General features: G+C 42.3%; 1 protein-coding gene and 1 non-coding gene across 2 annotated transcripts in view; both read right to left on the bottom strand.

Moving 5' to 3' along the window:
* Positions 1-16,027, bottom strand: part of METAP1D (methionyl aminopeptidase type 1D, mitochondrial) — a 79,299-nt gene that overhangs the window by 55,336 nt on the left and 7,936 nt on the right. The window lies entirely within an intron of this gene.
* Positions 6,552-6,623, bottom strand: TRNAV-UAC (transfer RNA valine (anticodon UAC)). Its single transcript has one exon. It is a non-coding gene; the product is annotated as a tRNA-Val (tRNA).

The following is a 16,027-nucleotide window of genomic DNA, read 5'->3' as shown; positions in this document are numbered from 1 at the left end:
TCCATCTACTACCCTGAGTTTTCTCATTTCAAACATCAATGCCAATTGCACCTCCCCCACAGGACATTTCTTATTCAATGACATTAGAACCATCTACAGGCTCTCTTCTCTTCAGTGTTAGAAAAAAGAAGTAATTTGTAGCTAGAATCTCAATTAAACTTCTGTTTTTTACATAAACAAACTGAAATTTCCCCTGGAGTTTTTTAGACTTCCTTTTAATTACTCCCTTGTCTTGTCTTGGGTTAATATTAAAAGGTTTTCCCTTATATCCAAGTAATGATGCTACTCTTGGCAAGATGACTCCGTTTCACTCATATAGCAAATAGTTATTTAGTTCTTACCCTCTATAGAAACTTGTGTATTTACTGTGAGGGGGTATAGGAATTATTCATACTCCTATCCTAGCAGACTTGATAATCCACTGGTGTGACAAGGTTAGTGTGAAAACTATTACAAATATAACAGCCCATGGCTCACAGTAAGTGTCCGTGGAAAAAATGATCGTCTCAGCCTGCATTCCAACCTCCTCCTCAGTTGTCTTCTGTACTGTGGAGACTCAATAGCTGAGAACTATGTTTCCCAGACTCCCCAACATCAAGGTTCTACATCTGAATTTCACCTTACCAGTTAGAAACATTCATGGGAGATCTGAAGTGGGGAGTGTGATGGAGGCCTCATTCTTGTTGCTTCTGCTATTCTTTCTTCTGCTGGTGAGCACGATGTGGAAATGTAAGGGTTTTCTGAGCAGCATCCTAGCATCCCACATTGGCTTCGTGAGTATCCAGAAGCAGTTGGAGGTGGTGGCAGCTTAGCTCCCCTGGTGGGCTGGCTCTGGAGGAAAGGAGGAGCTCTTCTGGAAGTCGTTCCTGCACGCTCCGCCAACAGGCTGTTTCTTTAACCTCCCAACAATTATGGACACCCAATTTCCATGTTAAAGGCACTTCTGCTTGAAATAGCCAGAATGACTTCGGTTTCCTGCAACTTCCCCAACTGGTAGGGTTCCAATATTGGCGGAAGAGAGGAAGGAAGGGAGGCAGGCAGGCAAGATCACAATAATTAGGGAAGACCAAGAGAGGCTCTATAGAGAAGGTGGTGCTTGATGTAGCCCTTGATATACAGAGAGGCTTTTGACAAAAATGAAGGGCAAAGGAACAGCATAATAGGCTGAGGGTAAAGCATGAACAAAAGTGTAGAGTTATGAAAGGCCGGAGTATATGAAGTGTCGAGTGGTCTTGTTTTTGCTAAAGTATTGAGTATGCTTATTTGGAAGAGTAAAATAAGACTATATTCTGAAAGGTTTAAAGAGCTCAGTTTAGATTTAATTAAGCAAATTATTAAAGTTTTTAAGTAGGTTAATGTCAATATCAGGAATTGCTCTTATATGAAAAAGAATATATGTATGAAAAAGAATATATATATATACAAAACTGAGTCACTTTGCTATACAGCAGAAATTAACACAACATTGTAAGTCAACTATACTTCAATAAAATTTTTAAAAAATTACTCTTTAGGGAAGTTAAAAGGGTAGAATGGATTGCAATGGAGAATCAGGACATTGCACAGTTAACAGGCTATTACAAGAGGACAGATGAAAAGTAATGAGGGATTAAACCTCTGTGGTAATTTAGGGAATGTAAGAAAGGGGATGGACACCAGAGACTGCAGAGGTATAATTTACATAACCTGATAATTGATTAAACACATACAGATTAGTGGAAAGGAGTCAAAGATGACTCTGATGACAGTGGTGTCATTAACAGAAAGGGGAAAGAATAGAGGATAAGTTGGTTCTGGTATGGGGAAGACTTAGTTTGGATTTACTGAATGTCAAGTAGCAGCAGGACTCTATGTGAGGGTATCTGGAAGGTATTTGGAAAGGCAGGGTTGGTGCTGAGGAGAGAAGTCAACCATACTGAATCTGGAAACTTACCTCAGAATCTGATGATACTTTAAAGTATTAACTAAAAGGTAAGTAACCATAAAGTCTTCCTACTTCTCTAGCTACTCCTCAGCCTCTTTCGTAGGCTTCCCTTCCCTGATCACTCCTTATATATCAGTTTTTCTTAGGGTTCTGTCCTTACTCCTCTTCTTCTCAAGCTACTACCTTCCCCTAGGGAGCTTACATATGTTCCGTCACATAGCCACTACATGTTCATGACTTCCAAATCTGCCTCTCTAGCCCAGATCCCTTCCCCAAACTCTCCGACCTGTTCATCTCCTCCGCTTACTGGAAATCTCCATTTGGCTCTCTCTGGGCACTTCACACTTAACACTCTCCATGGTAAATTGATCATATTCTCTTCCAAACCTTGTCCTCCCTCCAGTGTTCGCTATGAATGGTACCATAATCCACTCAACTGCCTAAACCAGAACCTGGGAATCAGGGGGTCACCCACCACTCATCCCTTTCCATCATCCGCATCCCCAAATCCAAGCAACAACCATTCTGTGAGTCTACCTCACCAACAGCTCCTAAAACCATTCACTTCTATCCACGCCCACGACCCTGGTCCAAGCCACTGTCATCTTTTGCCCCACATGGTTACAAATGCTTCCCTACTGTTCTCTCAGTTTCTAGAGTCCTCCTCCAAATCATTCTCCTCCCTGAAGCCAGGGCGATCTTTATGCCATGCTGCTTTGAACCTGTTCCTCCCTGCTTATCATCTCTCTCACTTTCTCATTCAATGGCCCCATCAGGTCACCCCACGGCCGAGCTGACCCGCAGCAGCTTGTCCCCAACCCTTGCTTGGAGCTTCCACTCAGTTTGTCTTGTTTTTATTTTGAAAATAGTACAAAGGGAAACAGAGGTACAAAAAGTTCCTACACATCCTTCAATCAGCTTACCCTAACGTTAACATTGTACATAACCAGAGTTTTACCATCCAAAACAGGAAATTAGTATTAGTAGATTAATATGAACTGAAGTATGGATCTTATTTGAATTTCACCATTTTTTCTACTAATGTCCTTTTTTTCTGGGCCGGCCTCCAATCCAGTATTCCACAATGTAATTAGTTGTTAAGTCTTTTTAGTCTTCTACAGTCTCTGACAGTTTCTCAGTCTTTCCTTGTCTTTCATGAGCCCACTCAGATTTTTAAATCCCCCATTCTTATACAGAAGCAAGCAACCATGGATTTCCAGATGTCTGAGAAAGTCTCTTATATAAAATATAAACACCAAAAAAAAAAAAAAAAAAACCTCAGAGGAAACAATATATAGAGAAGAAAATTTCTAGAAAACTATTAATAATGTACTCAAGAAACCATGGTGAGTATATTAATAATATACTCAAGAAACCATGCTGCAACCATGAAACAAGAACAGAATACTATTTTTAAACAAAACTTTCAGGGAACAAAACAGACTCTGGGAGATTAAAAATACGACAACAGAAAGGAAAACTTCAAAAAAAAAAAAAAAGAAAGGAAAACTTCAATTGAAGGGGCAGAGAATAAACTTGAGGATCTCTCTCAGAAAGGAGAACAAAATGACAAAGTTCAGAGGGGACCTGGGCATTAAAAGAACCACCACACAAATGAACATGATTTTAAAATGTGATATGTGTTATGAAGGAGAAGCCTAGGCCACAGTGAGTGAGTATACTGGGGGGTGGAGTACAGGGGTGGTAAAGAGGGTCAGGAAATCCCTTTGATGAAGCTAAGACCTCAAGAACAAGCAGGACTTAGCCAGACAACAGCTGGGGAAGAGAAGTTCATGTGCAAAGGTCCTGGGGAAGAAAGGGCTTAGGGAATGAGAGCACCTGAAAAGCAGGCCAGTAGACAGGAATGGAGGGACTGGAGAGTTGGGGTGATAAGACAAAGCCTTGGAGGTCAGGATTTTCATGGTGAGTGCAACGGGAAGCCAAGGAAAGGTTTAAGAGGAAGTGAAATGATCCAATGTGCTATTTAAAAGGCCACCTGAGTGTAGTGTGGAGATGAATTAGAAGAAGTAGTTTAGCGACTATATAATAGTCTCTCTCATCTTACGGATGTATCATAATTTAATCATTCCTCTATTTTATTAGACATTTAGGGAGTTTCCAGTTCTTCGCTAATATGAGTAATACTGTAATAGACATCCTTAAAACGAAATCTTTGCCAGCATCTCTAGTTATTTTCTGAATATAGACTTCTTGAAGTGGAATTAAATAATTGAGTTAAAAGGTATGAAAATTTCTGACTATTTTTTAAAAGTTATCTTTAAAAGAGAAAGATTTTGATCATTAAATATGAGAAACCTACTTCACAAAATGGATATCTTCCTACTTATTCAGTTAAATGATATCAACAGAAGATTACTTAAGAAGCTGAAAAACTTCCATTTGTATGTAAAAAGCACTCCATTTATTTGTTTTTTAAAAATGCTAAGCACAACATCATCAAAATCGATACTGTCCAACTTCTTGGTTGGGATGAGCCACATTTAAAACAATCAACACGCCAGCAAGAATTTGGGACATCCTAAAATAACCTTAATGTAATGTAATCTCCTAAGGGTGTGTTTGTGGTTTAACTTTTTTATAACAATACTTTTTTGTTATAAATATATTCACAAATCTGAAAAAATGCTTTGTCAGACCGTGTTTCCCAGTGATGCGCCTGGTCAGGTTCTGTGGAGCAGAGCTGTTTTGCTCTCTCCATTTTCTCTTCCCATTCTCTCACAGGTGGCCTCTTTCACACGCAAATTTACCTCTTTTGTTCCTCATCTCAGCATCACCGTACGCAAGCTCTTTCACCTCTTTACCTAGTTCTTCCTACTCCTTCTGTCTCCTTGTATACAGACTCCCTCACCGTCAAGGTCTTACATATTTATTTTCTCTTCAACTGATGTGATCCTTTCTCCCTCTTTCCCCCACACCCCTTCGCTCTCACTTTCATCTTCCTCCCGACTCCTCAGCCCTCTCCTCTCTCCTCTCACACACTCCAACGACTCCTTCCCTGGGTCCTGGTTCGGGCAAGGACTGTTGGTTAGAAAATCTGCCAAGGTGGCTGAGGAGATAATTGGGGCAAGGGTGGGATGCAGACGCACGGATGCTGGGCGTGAGGAGACCAGGTGGTCAGCCAGGGTTTCCCAGGCCCCTGTGGCAGGAGGGGGTAGGCCTGAACTAAAGGCTGGGGCCGCCAAAGCAGGGGGACAAAGGCCGAGTCCTGCTGCTTGCCAGCCGGAGCACACACACTTCAGCCACCCAGAAACACTCTGTGGCCTGGATGGGGTCTGAGAGTTGCCAGTTGGACATACTGACCTAGACAACCAATTAAGGCATGTTCAAGGTCTGCTGAACAGAACAGTCTTTTAAACTAGGCTAAATCCCCTCTTCAGGGTTGCTGATTTTTCTCCCCCTAATTCTTCCAGATTTATAATCATAGTAAGAACTAGAAGACAAATCAGACAAGGGTACTGAAAAATCTGATGTACACTGAACATTAGAGTTAATGTACTTTTGGAAACAAACCAGGTGCCTGGTGAACACCGAGGGATCTAGTAGGTATGCTTGATGAGAATCTGTGCTGGGAAGGAATTTAAGATCAAGGTCCGGAATGATTAATATGCATGAAGGAAGTCATCAACATTTAAGGACAAGCAATATGAATCTCATTAAATCTTCAATCGCTTCCTATTGCCTGAAGGAATTGGTGATAGTCTAATGATTAAAGCAATAACATTAAAGTAGAAAACAGTATTAGAAAATTAATCTGACTTTTATAAAAGAAGCTAGCACAAAGCACCAATCCACCTAAGAGACTTGACAAGACTCTCCTCAGCAGCTGTGATTTTTCTCTACTGGTGAAAGAGACTTCTGGGGGCTTTTTTTTAATCGAGGTAATTGATAACCTTTCACACGCTCCCCAGTGGGCCATCGTACTGCTGTCTGGCGGTTTGTCGTGTCTCCCACTTACTCACTGTATCACCAGAACGCACCTCCCTCGGCCCCAGCCTTCTCCTGCTGTGTCGCTCACTCACATTTCTGATTGCAGCACCCCTGTGCTCACTCGGCAATACCCTGAACAGCTGCTATTCACGGAGCATAAAGTAGGGGAGAAATGACAGAAGACGACAGAGGGGAGCTGTTTTTGTAACATCAGTTCTTAGAGGGGCTGGTGTTCAGCTGGACCAGCCAGTTGGCAGGGGGTCCGGTGAGGGTGTTCTTTTCATCCGTGACCTATTTCTATTTGATCTTATAGGAAAGTCACAATCTTACTGATGACAGAGACAGGGTATGTGATGTCCCAAATTCAGAATTATCACAATGCTGAATAGAAGGATAAACAAGTGTGATGTGCAGACTCCAAATGTGAGAGATAAAAGGATCTCAAATGTTAATTTTCCTAAGTTAATATTTCAGTAATTAATAAGCTTTCTCTTGTGGATGTGGAAGGAATTTTTAGAAATCATGGTCCTATTACTAGTAGCCCTCCTTAGGGAAAAGGTCATTTTAGAAATGCCAATTCTATCTAAATGGTGGACTGTGAGTGACTTTTACTTTCTTCTTTATACTTTTCTTTGTTTTTGTTTTTTTTGGCGGCACCACTCAGCTTGGGGGATCTTAGTTCCCCGACCAGGGACTGAACCCGGGCCACGGCAGTGTAAACACCGCGTCCTAACCACTGGACCACCAGGGAATTCCCTCTTCTTTATACATTTTTATAATATCTTTTTTTTTTTTAATTAATTAATTAATTTATTTATTTTTGGCTGTGTTGGGTCTTCGCTTCTGTGCGAGGGCTTTCTTTGGTTGTGGCGAGCGGGGGCCACTCTTCATCGCGGTGCGCGGGCCTCTCACTATCGCGGCCTCTCTTGTTGCGGAGCACAGGCTCCAGACGCGCAGGCTCAGTAGTTGTGGCTCACGGGCCCAGTTGCTCCGCGGCATGTGGGATCTTCCCAGACCAGGGCTCGAACCCGTGTCCCCTGCATTGGCAGGCAGATTCTCAACCACTGCGCCACCAGGGAAGCCCAATATCTTTTTTAAAAAAATAAATTTATTTATTTGTTTTTATTTTTGGCTGTGTTGGGTCTTTGTTGCTGCACGCGGGCTTTCTCTAGTTGCGGCAAGTGAGGGCTACTCTTCATTACAGTCTGTGGGCTTCTCATTGCAGTGGCTTCTCTTGTTGTGGAGCACGGGCTCTAGGCGTGTGGGCTTCAGTAGTTGTGGCACGTGAGCTTCAGTAGTTGTGGCTGGCGGGCTCTAGAGCACAGGCTCAGTAGTTGTGGCTCACGGGCTTAGTTGCTCTGCGGCATGTGGGATCTTCCCGGACCAGGGCTCAAAACTGTGTCCCCTGCATTGGCAGCTGGGTTCTTAACCACTGAGCCACCAGGGAAGCCCCACTTTTATAATGTCTTAATACTTCCACTATGAATACAGTTGACCACTGAACAACCTGGGGGTTAAGGGTGCTGACCCTCCTCGAAGGAGAACATCTGCAAATAAATAGTCAGCCTTCAGTATCTGTGGACCATGTAGCACTGTAGTATTTACTATCAAAAAAAAAATCCATGTATAAGTGGACCCATGCAGGTCATATCCATGTGGTTCAAGGGCCAACTGTAGTTATTAAGGGCTTATTATTAAGAACTGTGTGGTAGCCAAGATGGTCGCCAATGACCCAGCCTCCTGGCATCCACACCCTGGTCTGCCACACTGTGCTGGTCTGTGTGAGCAGGGGGATGGGATGTCACTTCCGAAATTAGGTTATAAAAGACTGTGGCTTCCGCCACACTGGGCACTCTGGTACCCTCCTTGGATCACCAGTCTGGAAGAAGCAGGCTGCCATGTTGTGAGCAGTCCGAGGGAGAGACACAGGTGGCAAGAAAGTGGCCTTCACAAGGAACTGAGGCCAGCCAAGAACCACGTGAGTGAGCTTGGCAGCGGGTCCTCCAGCCCCGGTCAAGTGCTGGGATGACTACAGCTCCCACCAGTAACTCAACTACAACCTCGTGAGAGCTCCTAAGCCATAGGCCCCCAGCTGAGCTACACCCAGATTCCTGCCCCTCAGAAACTGTGACATAGTAAGTGTTTGTCATTTGGGGTAATTTGTTACACAGCAGTAGGTAACTAATACAGCTGCACAGGTATTATTTCTTTAATCTTCATAATAGCCTAGTAAGGTAAGTACTTGTCTCAACTCCATTTTAAAAATGAAGAAACTGAAGCCTGGATAGGTTAACATGCCCAAGGTTCCACAACTAGTAAGCAGCAGCATCAAGATTCGAACCTAAGGAGCCTGACTTGACAACCCACACTCTTAGCCTCTGTTTATACAGCCTTCCTTGTATTACTTTTATAATCAGAAAATATATTTTCAAAGTATTTTCATTCATAGAAAAAGAAATTCCCACTCGTCCTTCACTCCTGTTGTAGAAGTAGAGATACTCTCACCACTTCCAAGGGGAATTTTCCCCCTTCTCCTCCTTCTATTCCTTTTCACCTCTTTCAGGTCTGCTCTCTCTCCAGGAAGCCCCCTGCTCTCCAAATTTCCCGTGGTCCTTACCAGTTGCCTTCCTTACCAGTTGCCTTCCTTCCCTCTGCGTCTAAACATAACCAGGACCTCTATGTCAAAAACAAAATGTATGTCCACAGCAGCATAATTTGTAAGAGTCAAAAAGTGGATATAACCCAAACGTCCAACAATTGGTGAATGGATAAACAAAATGTGATATCCCATTCAGTAGAATATTATTTGGCAATTAAAAAAGGGATGAAGTACTGATACATGCTTCAACATGAATAAACCTTGAAAACACAGTCCTAAGTGAAAGACGCCAGTCATAGAAGACCACACATTATGTGATTCCGCGTATTTGAAATGTCCAGAATAGGAAATCTATAGAGCCAGAAAGCAGATTAGTGGTTACCTAGGGCTGGTGAGGATAGGGGGATTGAGGAGTGACTGCTAATGGGTAAGAGGTTTCTTTCAGGGGTGATGAAAATATAAAATTGATGGTGGTGATGGTTGCACAATTCTGTGAATACACTAAATACCACTGAATTGTAAACTTTAAATAGGTGAATTGCATGGTCTGTGAATTATATCTTGATGAAGTTGTTATTTAAAAAGAGAACCAAGAACCTCCACACTTCTCTGCAGCCACCACCATCACTTTTCATCTCCCCTTCCACTGCTAAAATTTTGGTCTAAATCTCTATGACTTCCAAGTGGCCAGTTTCACTGACCCTTACTGAGTCATCCCGAAATTTCCTCCTGAGCCTCTTTTCCTGACTAGGTTCTCTGTTTCTGCCAACTCCCTCTCTTCTGCTCTGACAGCTCCTCTCCTTCCTCAGGTCCCCTTTCTAACCACCAGGTCCTGATTCCTCCTTCTCTGTATCATTTCTCTTGCATCCATCTCTCCCTTTCCATCCTGCAGACAAGGCACTAATTCAGGCCCCCATCACTTTGTTTCCACCGATATTTCCCAAATGATACGATAGCTTTCCCTCTTCAATACATCCAGGGCACCACCAGCTGCAGGTTATTTCACTTATTTGTCAAAAACCTTCATCAGTCTCTGCTGCCTATAAGATAAACCCTAAGCCGACCTTCAACGTTCTCACCACCTGGCCCTAACCTGTATTATTAATCTTCCTCTTCATAACTCTTCTACGCAAACTCTCAGCTCCAGCCAAACCCTCCATTCCAGAACCCTCTGAACAGGTCTTGACTTTTCCTGTATTCACATGGTTTCCCCACCGCTGCCCTGCCTTACCCCCTTAGAAATGCCCCTCCCTCATCCCTCCGCCTCTCTGCTGACCGCCTTACTCATCCTTCAAGGCCCAATTCTGTGAAGTGATCACTCCAGTCCCAAATTATCTTTCCTTCCTCTTTTTCCCAGCGCACTATCATACTGTTTTGCATTGTTATAGGTATTAGGCTTCTTTCTCCAATTAAACTAAAAACCATCTAACCCAGTTCAGAAGTCACCTCCATGGTAAAACTCCAGACTACTACCCCCAAATCTTCCAGTTCCTCACTTCCCATTCCCATTATACCTGTTCTTTGCTCTTGCTGGAAATTCTCATCTTAGGACAACTCCTTCCCCCCCGCCCAAACTATCAGTCTCTTCCCTTTTTACTTCTACGCTCTAGATTATTCATTGTAATAATGAGCCCAGAAACAAACAAAATAGACAAGGTCCATGACCTTGGGAAACTTCCAGCCTAGGCTAGACTCTAGAATGCATTAGTTCAACCCCCCTCTTGCTAACCCCCCACTCCCCTTTTCTCTTACTCCCTGGTCCTTCCAGTGCATCCATCTGGAAAATTCCAATCAATCCAACTATCCACCTTCACTCTTTTATACACACAGGATGATGCCCATTTGGAGAAAATCACACAGTGGCAATGAATGGGGTCACTACAGATACACGGTCTCTAATTTCACTTGGATCTCAACACTGCTGGGCAATCCTTCTATTATCCCTTATCATTTTTTCCACCTATTTCCCAACCCCTTACCTCATTTCATCTCTGCAAAAATGTACAGAAAGAAACAGAAGTAATTGGGGGACGAGGAGCTTCTTCAATTTTCTGTCTCCTCTCCCAGCTGAAAAACTATCTACATGCACATCTATCATTTCCTCCATCCCTAAGGGAGCAGGAATCTGGTATCTTTACCCCTTTTCACACACTTGCCTCAGTTGTCCCATTCAGGTAGTCCCCAAATCCTATACATTTTACTGCCAAAAGTAGCATCTCCAACTGGCTACTCCCTAGCTCTCACCCTACTTGCTTGCCATATTAAACCAGCTGAGCTCCCAGAAGGCTGCACAGGCTCTCACCCCTCTCTCTGCGTTTGGACAAGAGGCCTCTCTGTTTCTAGACTCCTTCATCTGACCAGGCCCTCCTTGCACTGGAGGATTCAGCCTAGTCTTCTCCTCTGTGAAGGTGAAGGCGCCTTGGTCTCTATTGGATGATCCCATTGCATCATATGCTTACCTCTATCTGTTCATCCTTCTTATTCTGTTGCAAAATTGATTTACATGTTTGATTCCACCAAGGACTGTGCTCATGGAAGACAAGAACTGTGTATTCCAAGGCCAGTACAGTGTAAATGGCATATCCCCCGCTCTCTAGTTTCCTTTTGTGTTTCCACAATACTTGGGTCAAATCTCCTCTTTCCCCATTAATTCGTGCATTACTGCTTTGTGATCAGAGGATGCAGTTTATACAACTTTTCTTTCTAGGACTTACTGAGGTTTTCAGTGGCATAACTTAACCATCTTTTATCCTATTTCGTGTATATTTGTAAAAAAAAATCCTAATCCAAGGTATCAAATTTAATATTAAATCAAATTTACTAATTTTAACATTCTGAAATCCAATAACCTTATTATGTCTACTTAAATTGACAAATTAGAAGCATGCTAGTTTCCTATTACGATTGTGGTTTTATCCATTTTTCCTTTTATTTTTAACAGCTCTTGCTTTATGTATTTTAACATATTATTTGACTCATAAAGATTCATTATTAATAACTTTATTGTATCACTATTAACTAGCCACTTTTCATTCATTCATTCAAAAACTCTTTATTGAATGCTTATTATGTGCCAGGCATTGTTCTAGGTACTTGGGATACATCAGGGCAAAAAACAAACAAAAATTCTTCTCTTTGCCAAACTTACAGTCTATATATGTGGGGAGGTAGGCAACAGACAACATGACAAATAAGTAAGTCATACAGTGTGTTAGAAAGTGTTAAGTGCTATGAGTAGGGCCTTACAGGACATTATGAGGATTTTGGCTTTTACTCTGAGTGAAATAGGTTTTTAGCGAAAGAATGACATGATCTGACTTAACATTTTTAAAAGTTCAGTCTGGCTGCTGTGTTGAGAATCCAGTATAGGAGGGCAAGGGTAGAAGCAGGGAGACCAGTAAGCGGTTACTGCAGTAATCCAGGTAAGATATGATAGTGACTCAACTCAGGGTGGTGACAGTGGGGTGTCAAAAATGCATTCTGGGTATATCTTAAAGGTAGATTTGGGGCTTCCCTGGTGGCGCAGTGGTTAAGAATCTGCCTGCCAATGCAAGGGACACGGCTTGGAGCCCTGGCCCGGGAAGATCCCACATGCCGCAGAGCAACTAAGCCCATGCACCACAACTACTGAGTCTGCACTCTAGAGCCCGCGAGCCACAACTACTGAGCCCATGTGCCACAACTACTGAAGCCTGCGCGCCTAGAGCCCCTGCTCCGCAACAAGAGAAGCCACGACAGTGAAAAGCCCGCGCACCGCAACGAAGAGTAGCCCCCGCTTACCGCAACTAGAGAAAGCCCGCGCACAGCAACGAAGACCCAACACAGCCAAAAATAAATAAATAAATTTTTTTAAAAAGGTAGATTCAATGGGATTTCTTGACAGATTGGATACATGAGAGAAAGAAAGGGATTGGGGGTGATTTGAAGGCTTATGGTCTGAGAAACTGACAGGATAAAATTACCAACAACTAAGGTAGGGAAGTCTTTGGAGTGGAGCAAATTTTAGGGAAGAGATTAGAAGTCCAGTTTTGGAGTTTTGAACATGTTGATTTCGACATTTGGAAATGTTAAGTAAGCAGATGGATGTATGAGTCTGGAATTTATGAGAAAGGTCTTGGCTGAGGGCATAAACATGGGAGGCAACAGCTTAATGGGTTATTAGAGTCATACGACTACTAATGAGATCATTAAGGGGATAGTGAGGGTAGAAAGAGAAAAGGTCCATGAACCTCTTTGTCCTCTTTGACGCTTTTTGCCTTAAATTCTATTCTGTCAAATATTAATATTCTTACTTTGTTTTTCTCAATGGATAGTTCTCTATTGACACATTTGACCTTGGGTTAACTTTCTAGCTCTGTTCTCCTTGGAAACCTGGCAAATGTGGAAAGTCAGCCATGATACTGAGTAATATCACTTATGGTAAAAATGACTCCAGATTGATAAACTTCATCTAGACTATGAATAAATTATAAATATCTGGTGATAGGGAATTCCCTGGTGGTCCAGTGGTTAGGACTCCATGCTGTCATTGCTGAGGTGCAGGTTCAATCCCTGGTCAGGGAACTAAGATCCCAAAAGCAGCGTGGGCAGCCAAAAAAAAAATTCTTTTTTAATAAATTTATTTATTTATTTATTTTTGGCTGTGTTGGGTCTTCATTGCTGCACACGGGCTTTCTCTAGTTGCGGTCAGCGAGGGCTACTCTTTGTTGTGGTGCGTGGGCTTCTCATTGCAGTGGCTTCTCTTGTTGTGGAGCATGGGCTCTAGACACACGGGCTCAGTAGTTGTGGCATGCAGGCTCAGTAGTTGTGACTTGCGGGCTCTAAACCACAGGCTCAGTAGTTGTGGCTCACGGGCTTAGTTGCTCCGCGGCATGTGGGATCTTCCTGGACCAGAGCTCGAACCTGTGTCCCCTGCATTGGCAGGCAGATTCCTGCCAATGGAAGTCTAAAAAAATTTTTTTTAATAAATATCTGGTGATAAGCCATACTTGTTGTGTGTGGTGACTCCAAGTTTTGTGGGAGACATTTTGGGACTGCCTGCCTGCATGTACTACCTATAAGTTGTTCTTTAGGTTTTCCACTGAAAATTAATTGCTGCTGGCTCTTAGATATTATATAGTGTTCTAGTTAATACTGCTGTGTAATGAGTTATCCAAAAGTTAACAGTGTTTTAACAGAACGAAAATTATGCTCATGGATTATTTGGGTCAGGAATTTGGAAATGAATGTCTGAGGCTGCATGATATCTGAGGCCCTGAGTAAAGAAGAAGACTTGGCTGGAGATGACTCTAGGGCTGAGGGCTGGAACCATCTGGAGGCTCATTCACATGTCTGGTGCCTGCAATGGGATGACTCAAAGATTAGGTCTCCTGACTGGATAACTTTCAAAGAACCTCTTCAAGTGGCTTGGCTTCCTCACAACACAGCAGCCCCAGGGTAGTTGGGTTTCTTACAAAGCAGCTGAAGCTCCCAGCATGACTGTTCTAGTGAACAAAGCAGAAGCTGCATCTCCTTTTATGACAGCCTTGAAAGTCACACAGCATCACCTCCCCAATTCTCTTTTGGTTGAAGTAGTCACAAGACAGTCTAGACTCAAGGGGAAGGGACACAGGTTCGAGCCCTGGTCCGGAAGATCCCACGTGCTGTGGAGCAACTAAGTGAGACCCCACTTCTCAATGGGAGGGGTATCAAAGAATATTGATATTCTAAGGGAGATGCTATTTTTTTTTCAAATCATCTTACTTCGAGAAATTAATGAAAGTCATGCATATTTTCCTTCAGGAAAGTGCCCATATAGACAAAATTTTGCATGTATTTGAGGAGTTCATCTTCTTCCTTCCCATTGTATTCAAGAAACAGCCTTAGATTGTCTCGATTCATTGACACGTATCCCATCAAGAGGGACTCTATATCCCCTTCCCTGAATCTGGGCTTCCTTGTAATTGTTTCAACCAATGGAGAACATCTGCTAAAAGGAAAGGGACATTTCTTGTGCTAGATACTTTCACAGGTTCTCCCACTTAATTTCTTAATTTTCATTTGACTTAGATAATTTTATACCCTTTCTTTTTTTGAAAACAGGTGAAGAAAGTGAAATTCAGAAAGGTTAAGTTGTTTTTTTTAATAGACATAGTTTTTAGAGCAGCTTTAGGTTCACAGAAAAGTTGAGTGGAAAATTACGTTACTTTTTAAATTCACGTGATAATAAGTTGTAGAGACAGGATCCAAAATCAGATCTTTACCAGTTGCTTTTTCTGATATATAATCACTGTCTAGGTATTAAGAAGCATATTATTCTAAGCACAAGATCTGACATTTCACTAGATACAAAACTGAACCTCTTGCTGCAATGTGAAGGACTAACACTGTGGGACTCAACTTGCAACAAACACTGGACGATGTTCAATCCTTTCTTACTCTATAATCTCCCACTTTAACATTGTTATAGTAAGAATTCCCTAAATTCATTTTTTAAAATGCTATTTCTGTCAATTGCTTTTGCTCTTCTTTCTATAATCTTGCAATCTTGCTTTAGGATTACATTTCCACACTGCGTGATCCTTTCATATACTTTCAGAAAATGAAGGAAGTAGATACCCAATTAAACATAAATCCACACAGTTCTAAACACAACTCATTGGTCACTTTTGGAGGATAAATCTGCTATTTTAAAAACTGGTAAATACAGAGAACAAAGCAAACATTTAACTTTTCAGGATGAGGTCTATCAGGGCAGTCAAATACTTGATGAGAAAGTTTCTTTCTGTAGATATCTTCTAGCTAATAAACGCAGAAGGAATGACTGAATTAAAATATTACCATTTTGCAAACTCTTAATGAGCTAATGGAGTCAAGTAATGATCACCAGTGGCCACTAACATCACAAAAAGCAACACTCTAGGAAGTATTCTTGCCCAAAACAACAACAACAACAAAAAGTGTAACCTAAATCAAGTCAGGCCTTGGATCTGCCAGTTAATAGAGGAACATTTTAAATGACTCCACTGGAAATACAATCAGCAAAATCCAGAATGTGGAAAGCTCCATTAGGGCAGACTGCCGAGTCAGTTGCTTCAACAAATAAATTTCAAGAAAAAAAAACTGGGAAAATAAACTTATTGAATTAAAAAAAAAAAAACTGACATCCTCTTCTAGCCATGTTGCCATAACTGGTACTAGAATTCCTTCCTGCCTTAAATGACTAGACAACTAGACAAAACGTGAAGGAGCTATTTTTTGGCATTGGCTGCTGAACAATGTAGGACAGTGAACCTTGAGGGTAAATAAGTACACAAGGTGAGCCCAGATTGGCTCCAGTGTTCTGCCTGGGGAAACCGTCCCAAATGTGGCCTTGGGAGATGGAGTCCAAGCCAAGCACAGCCCCTCACTGTTTACTTAGGGAGGCAGAGAGCAGAGGGCTGGCTGCTGAAGCAGCTGGAATTTGTGCGGTACTGAGGGTTCTGGGAAACAGAGAGGCACAAGCCCTACCGGACAGAGGCTGGTGCAAGGCTGAGAGCTGAATAGAGATTCCAGAGGTTGCAGGGCTGGGAGAAGTT

The sequence above is a fragment of the Eubalaena glacialis genome, chromosome 1 (genome assembly GCF_028564815.1).
Source record: "Eubalaena glacialis isolate mEubGla1 chromosome 1, mEubGla1.1.hap2.+ XY, whole genome shotgun sequence".
NCBI lineage: Eukaryota > Metazoa > Chordata > Mammalia > Artiodactyla > Balaenidae > Eubalaena > Eubalaena glacialis.
This window is presented reverse-complemented; position numbering and strand designations above follow the sequence as displayed.